Source organism: Pleurodeles waltl, chromosome 4_2 (assembly GCF_031143425.1).
Source record: "Pleurodeles waltl isolate 20211129_DDA chromosome 4_2, aPleWal1.hap1.20221129, whole genome shotgun sequence".
Taxonomy (NCBI): Eukaryota; Metazoa; Chordata; class Amphibia; order Caudata; family Salamandridae; genus Pleurodeles; species Pleurodeles waltl.
Window position 1 is genome coordinate 898,015,920 of NC_090443.1, and position 12,334 is coordinate 898,028,253.

The window sequence follows — 12,334 nt, forward strand, 5'->3', positions numbered from 1 at the left end:
TTCACAGCCTAGCCCAGGTCCCCAGCACTCTGTCCTGCATTGCCCAACTCGCTGAGTTGGACTCCGACTTCGTGGGACCCTCTTTTGCTGTGCTGAGACGACCGCTGTGCTCAGATCTTCTGAACGCTTGTTCAGGTGCTTCTGCGGGTGCTGCCTGCTTCTGCATGGACTTTCTGTGTTGCTGAGCACCCCCTCAGTATCTTCCTCCAAGGGGCGACCTCCTGATCCTTCCTGGGCCTTGGCAGCAGCCAAAACCTTTAACCGTGACCTTTGCAGCTAGCAAGGCTTGTTTGCGGTCTTTCTGCGTGGAAACAACTCTGCATCCTCCAGCACGCTGTGGTACATCTTCTGGCCAAAGGAGAAGTTCCTGGCACCTTCTGTTGTTGCAGAATCTTTGGCTTCTTCCACCCAGAGGCAGCCCTTTTGCAGCTTCATCCGGGGTTTAGTGGTCTCCTGCCCCCCTGGACATTTGTGTGACTCTTGGACTTGGTCCCCTTCCTTTGCAGGTCCTCAGGTCCAGGAATCCGTCTTCAGTACTTTGCAGTCAGTTGTTGTTTTTGCAGAATCCCCTATCTCGACTTTACGGTCTTCTGGGATAGTAGGGTAACTTTACTCCTACTTTTCAGGGTCTTGGGGTGGGGTATCTTGGACACCCTTAGTGTTTTCTTACACTCCCAGCGACCCTCTACACATTACACTAGGCCTGGGGTCCATTCGTGGTTCGCATTCCACTTTTGGAGTATATGGTTTGTGTTGCCCCTAGGCCTATTGTCTCCTATTGCATTCTATTGTGTTCTACAGTATTTGCACTACTTTTCTAAGTGTTTTACTTACCTGATTTTGGTCTGTGTGTATATTTTGTGTATTTTACTTACCTCCTAAGGGAGTATATCCTCTGAGATATTTTTGGCATATTGTCACTAAAATAAAGTACCTTTATTTTTAGTAACTCTGAGTATTGTGTTTCTTATAATATACTGCTAAGTGATATATGTGGTATAGTAGGAGCTTTGCATGTCTCATAGTTCAGCCTAAGCTGCTCTGCTGTTGCTACCTCTATCAGCCTAAGCTGCTAGAACACTTCTAATCTACTAATAAGGGATAACTGGACCTGGCACAAGGTGTAAGTACCACTATAAGTCAGGCCAGCCTCCTACAGAGAGGAAACACCCTCTCCCATTGAAAATAGGTGTTACATGGCTTGGGAAGGGTAGCCTCCCCAAGCCACTGGTATGCTTTGAAGGGCACATTTGGTGCCCTCCTTGCTTAAACCAGTCTGCACCAGTTCAGAAAACCCTGGTCCCTGCTCTGGCATTAATCTAGACAATGGAAAGGGAAGTGACCGCTCCCCTGTCCATCACTAGCCCACAGGTGGTGGCCAGAGCTCCTCCAGGTGGCCACTTGATTCTGCCATCTTGAATGCAAGGTGGGCAGAGGCCCCTGGGAGCATTTGAGTGGTCAGGTCAGGCAGGTGTTGTCATAAATCCCTCCTTATAGATGGACACCCTGCTAGGTGGCCAATCTCCCTTCCTGGGCTATTTAGGGTCTTCCTCCCAGGTAGGCCTTCATATTCGACGTGCAAGATTCCAGCAGGACTCCTCTGCATTGTTTACTTCATCTTCTGGCCACCAGGACTGCGACTGGACTCCCCAGGATCCAACAATCTGCAACTCCAGAGAGGACTCCGCTCTGCAACATTGTTTCTCTGGCTCCGTCCAGCAACTGCTAAATTTCTTTGGCTGTGCATCCTCGGAGGGCGACGAGTCTTCAGCCTGCACAGGAAGTAAGAAGGAATCTCTCTTGGAGTGAAGGAGTCACTACCCTGCATCCATAGGCACAAACTGCAACAACAACTGGCTGCATGGATCCTCTCTCCTTTGGAACTCCAGGGATCCCCTTGGTCCTCTCTACCAGCTGTCCAACTTGGGAGACGGTAAGCCCTTGCCTCTCCCTGCAGGACAGTACCCCTGTTTACCACGACTCTTGCAGCTACCAAGGCTTGTTTGTTCCTCCTCCAACTGATATTTTGGCTCCGTGTAGCCCAGGTCTCCAGCACTCTTTTCTGCAAAGCACAGTCTCCTGTCTGCTGCTCCAGCAGCATTAGTCTCCTCCCCAGGTGTGCTGAGTGGGCTTCACTGTAACTCCTGTGCCTGCTGCTCGTGGATCGCTTGGAAGGGCTGCCTCCTCTTCTTATGACCCTCCGAGCTGCTGAGGGTGCCCTCAGATTCCCCTCCTTGGGTCGAGTCTCCTGGGCCTTGCTGGTCCTCTTCAGCCTTACAAAACCTTCTTCTCCGACTCTTGCAATTGCTAAGGCTTGTTGGTGGTTCTCCAGCACCACTGACTTGACTGCATCACGACCACCGACGTGGCACATCACTTGCATTAGTTCTGGAACTGCGACCTGGTCCTGCATCCACAGATGGGTAGCTCCTGCCACAGCCAGACACTCCGACTTGAACTGGACTTGGTAGCCTTCTTTTCCAGGTCCTCTTCTGTCAGGATCCATCTTCGTTTTCTTCCAGCCTTGTCCAGGTCTTGCACAATCACTTTCCAAAGCTTTCCTGTGGGTTTGTGAAAAAAAAGGTATTTACCTCTTCTCTCCTGGTCGCTGGGGGCACCCTGGGACTTCCCTTTTGGGGTTCCTAGTTCTGCCAGCTCCTCTCTACTGATTCCACTTCCTTTGGTGGGGGACTGCCTTTCACATTCCACTTACCTAGTATATGGTTTTGTATCTCCCTAGGGCCTTCATTACTAACTATTGTTATTACTATTTGCTATTTCTTCCTATGCTAATCACTGACTTCTAATGTGTACATAATAGTGTGTTAACTCATCTCCTAGTGGAGTATTGCCTATACAGTATTCTATTATTTGTATTACTAAAATAAAATAACTTTGTTTTGTAACACTGTCTGGTTCATTTATGTGTGTAAGTGCTGTGTGACTGTAGAGGTATTGCATAAGCTTGCATGTCTCCTAGATAAGTCTTGGCTGCTCATCCACAGCTACCCCTAGAGAGCCCTGGCTTCCTAGACAACTATATACACGTCACCAATAGCGGATACCTGGACCTAGAATAAGTTGATAACACCATAGGTGTTCACCACATACCAGGTCAGCTTCCTACAACCGTGCTGACTTAAATTCTGCTGGATATGAAGACATCCTTCTAAAAAATCTAATGGCCTAGGATGCAATTACCTTTCTGGAAAAAAAAGGTATTCTGCTGACCAAGAGTACTGCAAGTTATTCATCCTTAAGATCAAAAGCTAAGATATATTTCACCTATAAAATGTCCTTATGTTAAAAGATGTTTAGGAAACATACCTAGAGGTAATGATATGGCGTGATTAGCATCATTTGAGGCTCTAAACTTTCTGGATTGCCTTTTGTTTGTGCCTTTTCTAAGCACGGATTTTACATTTTTGGGTCTTTTATGCTTTTGTTGTAATCTTTCAGGAAGCACTTCGGTGTCCTCTTCAAATGATCTCCTTTGTCGGCCATCCATAATCTTTTGATGATTTTGTAGGTTCACCGTATGTCTCTGCTTTATTGGGTGATAGTTATCTACATAATTAAAAAAATCTGCTTCATAATCTTTTAGTTCTCTTTTCCATTTTCTTTTCTTTTTAAAAGAAGTTCCTTTGTGATATTTGTGGTGATTTCTTCTTTTAACTTTTCTATTCTTGGTATTATGTTGATGCCTGCTCCTATATCTTAACTGTGGTGGTTTGATCAATTGCGTACTAGAACTTGGGGTTGATGTCACTGCTTCGTTATTTGTACTGTGTGTTGTACTGCTTATATCAAAACGTATTATAAGTTCAAGTGTTTCTCCAGTAGACTGATGATGGTATGATGGCACTAAAGGTTTTATGAAAGGGCTTTCTGCAGACGTTTCACTTTGAGATATTGATGAGGTACTTTTATGTTGTCTTTCTCCTAATGTACTGATTTGACTTAGTGGCCCACTGCTAATGAAACCATTTGTAGGTTGTATCAAAATTGGAAATGTAGTAGCAGATATGATGTTCTTCTCTGTGACAGGTAAAATTAATATCTTGAAGCCTTTCACTTGAAATTCTCCAGAAAATGTATTCATCTCTTCGGTAATCTGATTATTATGCACATTTTCAACAAAATATACAAGAGGCTTGTTCATCTTTGTAGTAACTTCAGTTGCTTGAACTAGATTTATTTTTTGAGTTATTTCTATGTCTTCCCTCTTTGTCTGTCTGTCTGAGGAGACAAACACGTGTTTATTAGTTTCATTATTTTTAGGAATAGTGAATAATTTTTCCATATCATCTGAAAAACTATAAATCTTTTTTGTTTTTTCATTTTGTTGTTGGTTCATCAGTTCTGAATTTGTTTCAATTTCAAGCTCTTTCGATGTGGATTTAAACTCTGAATCATTTAATGCCTTAGAAGACATTCTGTATTCTGCTGTTTCAGTAATGAGTTCCAAATCCTTTTGGAGAGTAGTAACCTGTTGTATTATTGAAATATTTTGTGAAACTGTAGGTTTACCATTTTCATGTGTGCTTATTATATTCTCTGGTACATCAAATAGTACTGATGATGCTTCCATTTCAAGTTCTTTGGATGTTGTTTTAAATTTTGAATCTTTGTGTAATCCCATAGATGATGTAGCTTGCTCTCTTGTTTCAGCTATGGTGTGGTTGAAACCATGACTCAGGATAGAGAATGGTTGCAGTAATGATATGTCTGGCAAAATTGTGTGATAAACGTTTCCATTTGTACTCTGTATCATCGTTTCAGATGAACCAGATAAAAATGACTTTGTTTCCATTTCATGACCTTTAAATGTTGGTCTAGATTCTGAATCGCTGTTTAATGGCGAAGATAGAGAAATCATATGATCCAAATTCAATACAAGTGTAGTGAGTGGTGAGGACATGTCTTTGTGAAAAGTATGATCACCATTTTCATTTCTGTGTAATAAAATTATCTTTTTTTCTTTAGGATACAGTGACTCAGCTTCCGTTTCGAAACTATCTGCAGGTGTTGGACTGTACCAAGGATGGCTGCTCAACTGTTCAGTATTTTGTCCATTAGTTTTGACAGTATTTTTTGATAACTGCTCTTCTTGAGTAATGTATTCTACTGGCATACCTTCATTTCTTTGTGGTATCACTGCTTCATACGACTCAGACAGTATGGATTTTGTTCCCATACTGAACTGACCTGCAGGTGCCATTGTAAATTCTTGCTGACTGCTCAGTGGCTTAGCAAAACTGCTCTGTGCAGCTGCCTTGTCTGTCAAGCTATAAAAATGTTGTCCAAGACTACGGAATGCTTCTGACATATCTTCTGTATCCACAGAATAGCTGTTTTTATTTGTGTGAGACATGGCAGTCCTTTGTTCCACAGACCAGGCAGGTTGTGTTTCTACTGTGAACAGGTCTTCGGTTACATGTACATAATCTAGACCGGTTGCATGTGCATAGCCTAGACGGCTGGTTACTGGTGCAGCAACTGTGTGCCTTTCTGGTTTAGAAAATCCATGACTAAAATTTTGTCCAAACATAGCCAGTTCTGCTAGAATATAGTCTAGGAAAGTCTGATTATACTTATGAATGTGTGCCTTTGCCTTTTCTGTAGAAACCTGTATTGCTGTTTTTGTTTCTGTACTAAACACACGTTTGTATAGTTTTGTATATTCTGAATGCTCATTCAAAGATCCAGCAGAACTACTGTTTCCTGTTGCTGTGACTCCCGTGCTAACCACGTGTTGTCCAAGCTCAGAGAATGCCACTGACATATCTTCTGGACTATTGTGATACTTTTTTTCATTTGCACGAGGCAGGTCAGTTGACTGTGGAGTAGACCAAAGTGCCAGTGTTTCCACAGTGAACAGATCTTTGGCTATGTGTTTATATTCATTACGATTACGTGGTGGTGTGGAAAACACATCAATCTTTTCTACTTCAGTACTTTTTGATGTTATTGCATGCTCTATAGGTTCGTTCAGCGGCATAAGTAAATTATTGTGTTCTGTGACATTGCTCGCCTTATAATCTAAATTCTGTCCAAGCTGAAGTTGCGTTACTGTCCCCTGGGGACGAGGCCGTAACGACTGTGATTCCATCTTAAACATGCCTTTGAATGAAGGTTTATCTTCTGAATTAGGACGTCGTTTTGGTGCTAAAAAACGACTTACTTCTGGTGTAGAAAAATCCTGATCCATTTTCTGTTCAAGTGAAGTGAAATCGAAATGCACGCCATCTGGCTTTGTTCCCGTATTGAGTATGTCCTCAGATGCTAATATGTAGTCTGAATAATTCTTTAGATAATCAGTAGTAGAGGATAACATGTTGACATAAATATCTGCATTATTTACTCTCCTGTTATCTGCAAACACCCCATGTGTAACGGGAACGCGAAGTAAATTATAGTTATCCTGATAAAAAGCCTTTAGTGCCTTCTTAAAACAAATGATTAATTTTCTCCTATCTCCCACTAAAGCATATACTTCACAACTGAACTTTTTTAAATACTTTGGCAAAATAGAATAGAAGAGCTGGGCTTTGGTGAAGGCTAAAGACCGATTAGAAATTCTTTGATGCTTTATTTTTGGGGACTTTTTGGAAGAATGTTTTGTATTGTGTGGGAAACTAGTTGTTAATTGTGTAGTACTTTCATCACCATCAGAAAATAACCCTTTTCTGGCCGCTGTTGTTTTTAAAAATGTTTTGAGTTCAGCTTCTGGAGGTAGATCCGAATGTTGTATACTATATGCATTTTGAGCCATAAAAATCAAATCTTCTAACAAATCAGCTGATTTTTGTTTCCAAGACTTTTTGTTAATTTCACTAAATAATGGAGCACTATTTCCTAATGTTGATTGTTTCAAATATTCCAAAATTGGGCGCCCACCTGGAACGTTTTTTTGCGTTACAGCAAACATCTGTAGCTTATCCTGTCTTTTACCTGCAAAACATATTAAGAAAACTAACCTCAAGCCAACATTTAAAAAACTTTCAAAGAACACTTATTAATGAATTACATACCATAGCAGAACCAGATGACATATAGCAGAACCAAATATGTACATTTTAAAGATATGCTGTAATCACTCAACTGCCAGTAAAATTCCTGCAGGCTCAATACAAATTATTACAGCCTCTAAAGAATGTTTTCCTAACACGTGTTGTTTCATCATTTCTGCGATTACAGTGTGATTTATATATATATATAAAATTAGAGATAGGTAATTCAGAGTTACGAGGATACTTTTCCCTGAGCGGTTACAAGTAACATCAAATAGACAAAGAAAATGAAGTCTGAGTTGACTAGGATGTCACTCAGAAACCTGAAGTGAAAAATATCCCCGTTATTCACTTTTTACTTGCTTGCAATTTTATTTTATGCATAGCCCTCTCCTGTCCACCCACAATCATCTGCTCCTACTTTCAACTTCCATGCAGGACAAAGTAATGCGGTGGCAAATATAACATGATTTCCTCACTTAAATACAAATAACCGTTGTAGTGAGGGGAGTGGTTCTGCGGATCGAAGCAGCAGAGTTTCCACACCCACAAACATCACAGGCATGCATGTTGGGAATAGTGAAGTAGCCCAAAGGCAGTAAGATGTCATACAAATTCATGCAACCTGCCCTTCTTCTGGCATGGAGGAGTTTTGCCATTGGTCGGATGGGCACCTGTATTCCTTTGATTGCTCTGCGAGTCAAGGCTATCCTGGAAGGGGGTGGCGGAAGAACGCCACATCAGGCAGTCCCGAACAGATGGCATTGCAACAGGGACGGGAATGCTGGATGATTTCGAGGTTTATAGGATTAACGAGGCTGGCACCGAGAGGTGGACACAGTCTCAGAGGAAGTAGAGAGGGCTGTGTCTCATTACGCATTCCTGTACTTGGTTACGAAATCCAAGAGTTGTAATGTGTGTGGGGAATTGCAACAGCTTCTGACCTGGCATGTGCTTACTGTAATGTATATATCAATGCAACTGAGTTATGGGTCATAATAAGTGCTGAGGTGGAATGTGAGGGGCGGCATGTTGTGGGTTTTTTGTTTTCCATTTTACGGGGGTTATTTTATGTACTCTGTAACTGTGCAAGAATCAGAAATAAAGGTTAAAAATATATATTTTTTTAAAACTGATCAACCCACATCTACCACCCTACCTTTATTATCTATCAACAATGGGGAACAGATTTTATTACCTACTTTTGCGATGTTGTAGAAATGAATAAACAGGTTTAGAGTCCGGTTATTCACGCTAAAGGCTTCAAACTGAAGCCTTATATAAGGTAAGCAATAACACCCTGCGTAATAAGCAATTAGCTAACAAGTATCTTTGTGTGTTTATTCTTGATGAGTTTAGCTACTTTTGCTGGAGGCCACTACTGACACTGCCAGAGCTTTTGTCACTATTTTATAAATTAAATCCACATGATGTGATTCAGAGGAGTAACCATCTTTCTCATCAAGCTGCCAACTGTATCATTCCACCTCATAGGAAGATCTTCAGTTGAAACAAATGAGGTGTGTTGCTTTCAGCATGTGGCAGAGACTATTTTGTAAACAGAGACACCATCTTGAAAAGAACGCTTCGAACTCTAAATCAACTTGTTCTGCACTGTATGCAAATATATCAAAGTATGATCTAAACATGAAGTACGTAAATGCATTGTATTCTGATGTGTTATTTTTAAAGAAAATACATTTTTGGTGTGCAAAACATGCTATCTAAAAAAAATAATTTTCTTTAACCCCTTTGCAGCCAAGGACATAACAGTTACGTCCTTGGCTGCGGCGCTGAGGCGTTAAGGACGTAACCGTAACGTCCTTGGATTGGCTCATGGGTGGAGCGCTAGCCTTGGCGTCCCCAGTGCAGGAATGGAAGGGGAATCGCTTCCTCTTCCACCCCGCCTCCCCCTGACCCACAGTGGCGTCTGATGACGTCAATGTGCGATCGTGCACTGACCTCATCAGAGGCCTGCCCCTCCAGCTTTTGCATTTCTCCTCCGATCACGTGGAGGGGCCGAGAAAGACATCAAAGGAAAGGAAAGTCCTTTCCTTTCCTTTGAAGTCTTTCTCAGCAATTCTGCTGCCCACTAGACACAAGGGAGTTTTTCTTTTTTTAGGTTATTGTCATGAGGGGAGCGGCCCCTTGGGCAAGGGCTGCTCCCCATCGGGGCAAATTATTTTTAGACCATTTCTGCCCCCCAGGGGGCAGATCGGCATATTGTAATTAGGCCGATCTGCCCCCAAGGGGGGCAGAAACCACTAGGGATTTTTTTGTGCCAATTTCATGGGTCGCTCCCCTGGGGGGGCAAATTTATTTTAGGCCATTTCTGCTCCCCTTGGGAGCAGATCGGCCTATTTCTATTAGGCCGATCTGCCCCGGGGGAGGGGGGGGGAAAAACACTTAGGCAGCAGGGATTGGTGTGTGTATTTGTTTGTGTTTTATTTAGGGGGGCAGCCCCTTGGGCAAGAGTCGCTCCCCATGGGGCCACATTGCTGTTGGCCATACCTGCCCCACTTGGGGGCAGATCGGCCTATTTTTGGAAGGCCCATCTGCCCCCAAGGAGGCCAGAAAGCCCATCAGCGACCAGGGAAGATTTTGTTTTTCAAACTAAGAGGGTGGGGGTATGGCCATACCCCCGCCCTAAACAAATGGGGCCAAAGATGGGGCAATTACCCCCAATCCACAACCGGGGGAGGGGAGGGCAGAAAGTCTACCAGATGCCAGGGAATTAAAAAAAAGAAAAGAAAAAAAATAGTGTGTTGGTGGTTACCAACTAGTATGGGCATGGTTATGCCCCCACCCCAACTGAAGAAGGTAACAGTCTTTCAGCTCTCCCGCACACACTAAAACCTCTTATCCCATTGCAAGCAAGAGGATATTTGATTATTTTGGGTTTTGGTTTTACATTTGGGCCATTAGAGCTTTGCTAACTCCCAAAATTGTCCCACTTGAAATGGTGAGGGCTGCACTTTTTGGATTTTGGGACGCTGCCATGTAGAAAAATCCACAAGATCTAGACACATCTGAAAACTAAACATCTAGATGAGCTCTGGGTGGTGTGCTTCACATGCACCCTGCACCATTTTCTTACCCACAACGCCCTACAAACCTCCAACTTTACTGGAAATCACACATTGTTCCCACATTTTTGTGATGGAATCTTCCGGAAGCTGCAGGAATCCACAAAATTCCTACCACCCAGCATTGTCTCATCTATACCGATGAAGATCCTGCCCCACTTGTCAGCCTAAAAATGTTTGTTTTTCCAACTGCGCTTTTGGACCCGCTTTGGTCCCCTCTCAATTTCTACATGTTTTTGGGTCTTCCCTGTCACAGGCACTTACACTGGATCCACCTACACAAGAGAGGTATCATTTTTACCGGGAGACTGAGGGGAATGTTGGGTGCAAGGACATTTGTCCCGGTGTGGTGATCCCAAACAGAAATGTAGGAAAAATATGATTTGTCTGAGCTAAAATTTAGGTTTGCTGAGGATTCTTGGTAAGAAAACACCGGGGGATCCACGCAAGTCACACCTCCCTGGACTCCCTCGGGTGTCTAGTTTTCAGAAATGTCTGGGTTTGGTAGGTTTCCCTAGATGGCTGCTGAGAACAGGACCAAAAAAGCAGCCCCACCCCATCCCCCCACACCTCCCAAAGCAGGTAGTTCTGTATTTGATAATTTTAATGTGTCCAGATAGTGTTTTGGGGCATTTCCTTCTGCAGACGCTAGGCCTACCCACCCAAGTGAGGTACCATTTTTATCAGGAGACTTGCGGGAATGCTGGGAGAACATTTGTGGCTCCTCTCAGATTCCAGAACTTTCTGTCACCAAAATGTGAGGAAAAAGTGTTTTTTCAGTAAAATTTTGAGGTTGCAAAGGATGCTGGGTAACACCACCTGATGAGAGCCCCACAAGTCACCCCATCTTGGATTTCCCTAGGTGTCTAGTTTTAAAAAATGCACAGGTTTGGTAGGTTTCCTTAGATGCAGACTGAGCTAGAGGCCAAAATCCACAGCTAGGCATTTTCCAAAAAACAGCCCTGTTTTCTTTGGGAAAATGTGACGTGTCCACGTTGTGTTTTGAGGCATTTCCTGTCGCAGGCGCTAGGCCTACCCACACATGTGAGGTACCATTTTTATCGGGAGACTTAGGGGAACGCTGGGTGGAAGGAAATTTGTGGCTCCTCTCAGATTTGGTAGGTTTCCCTTAGTGCCGGCTGAGCAAGAGGCCAAAACCTACAGGTAGGGACTTTGCAAAAAACACATCAGATTTCAATGTAAAAATGTGACGTGTCCATGTTGCATTTCCTGTTGCGAGCATTAGGCCTACACACGCAAGTGAGGTACCATTTTTATCGGGAGACTTGGGGGGACACAGAATAGAAAAACAAGGGTTATAGTCCCTTGTCTTTCTCTATATTTTTTCCTTCCAAATCTAAGACTGTGTGTAAAAAAGACATTTGAAACATTCCCTGTAATTCACAGGCTAGTATGGGTACCCTGGAATTCAGAGATGTGCAAATAACCACTGCTTCTCAACACCTTATCTTGTGCCCATTTTGGAAATATAAAGGTTTTCTTGATGCCTATTTTTGACTCTTTATATTTCAGCAAATTAATTGGTGTATACCCGGTATAGAATGAAAACCCATTGCAAACTGCAGCTCATTTATTGGCTCTGGGTACCCAGGGTTCTTGATGAACCTACAAGCTCTATATATTCCCGCAATCAGAAAAGTCCAGCAGATGTAACAGTATATTGCTTTAAAAAAATCTGACATCAAAGGAAAAAGTTACAGAGTAAAATGTGGAGAAAAATGGCTGATTTGTTTCACCTCAATTTCAATATTGTTTTATGTCAGCTGTTATTTTTTGTAGGAAACCCTTGTAGGATCGACACAAATTACCCCTTGCTGAATTCAGAATCTTGTCTACTTTTCTGAAATGTTTAGCTTTCAGGGATCCAGCATTGGTTTCACACCCATTTCTGCCACTAACTAGAAGGAGGCTGAAAGCAAAAAGAAAAATAGTAAAAATGGGGTATGTCCCAGTAAAATGCCAATACTGTGTTGAAAAATTGGGTTTGCTGATTGATGTCTGCCTGTTCCTAAAAGCTGGGAAGATGGTGATTTTAACACTTAACCCTTTGTTGATGCCATTTTCAGGGGAAAATAAACACAAAGCTGCTTCTGCAGCCCTTTTTTCCCATTGTTTTGAGAGAAAAAAAACTTTTGGCTGTATTTCGGCTAATTTCTTAGTCTCCTTCAGGTTAACCCACAAAGTCTGGGTACCTCTAGGATCCCTAGGATGTTG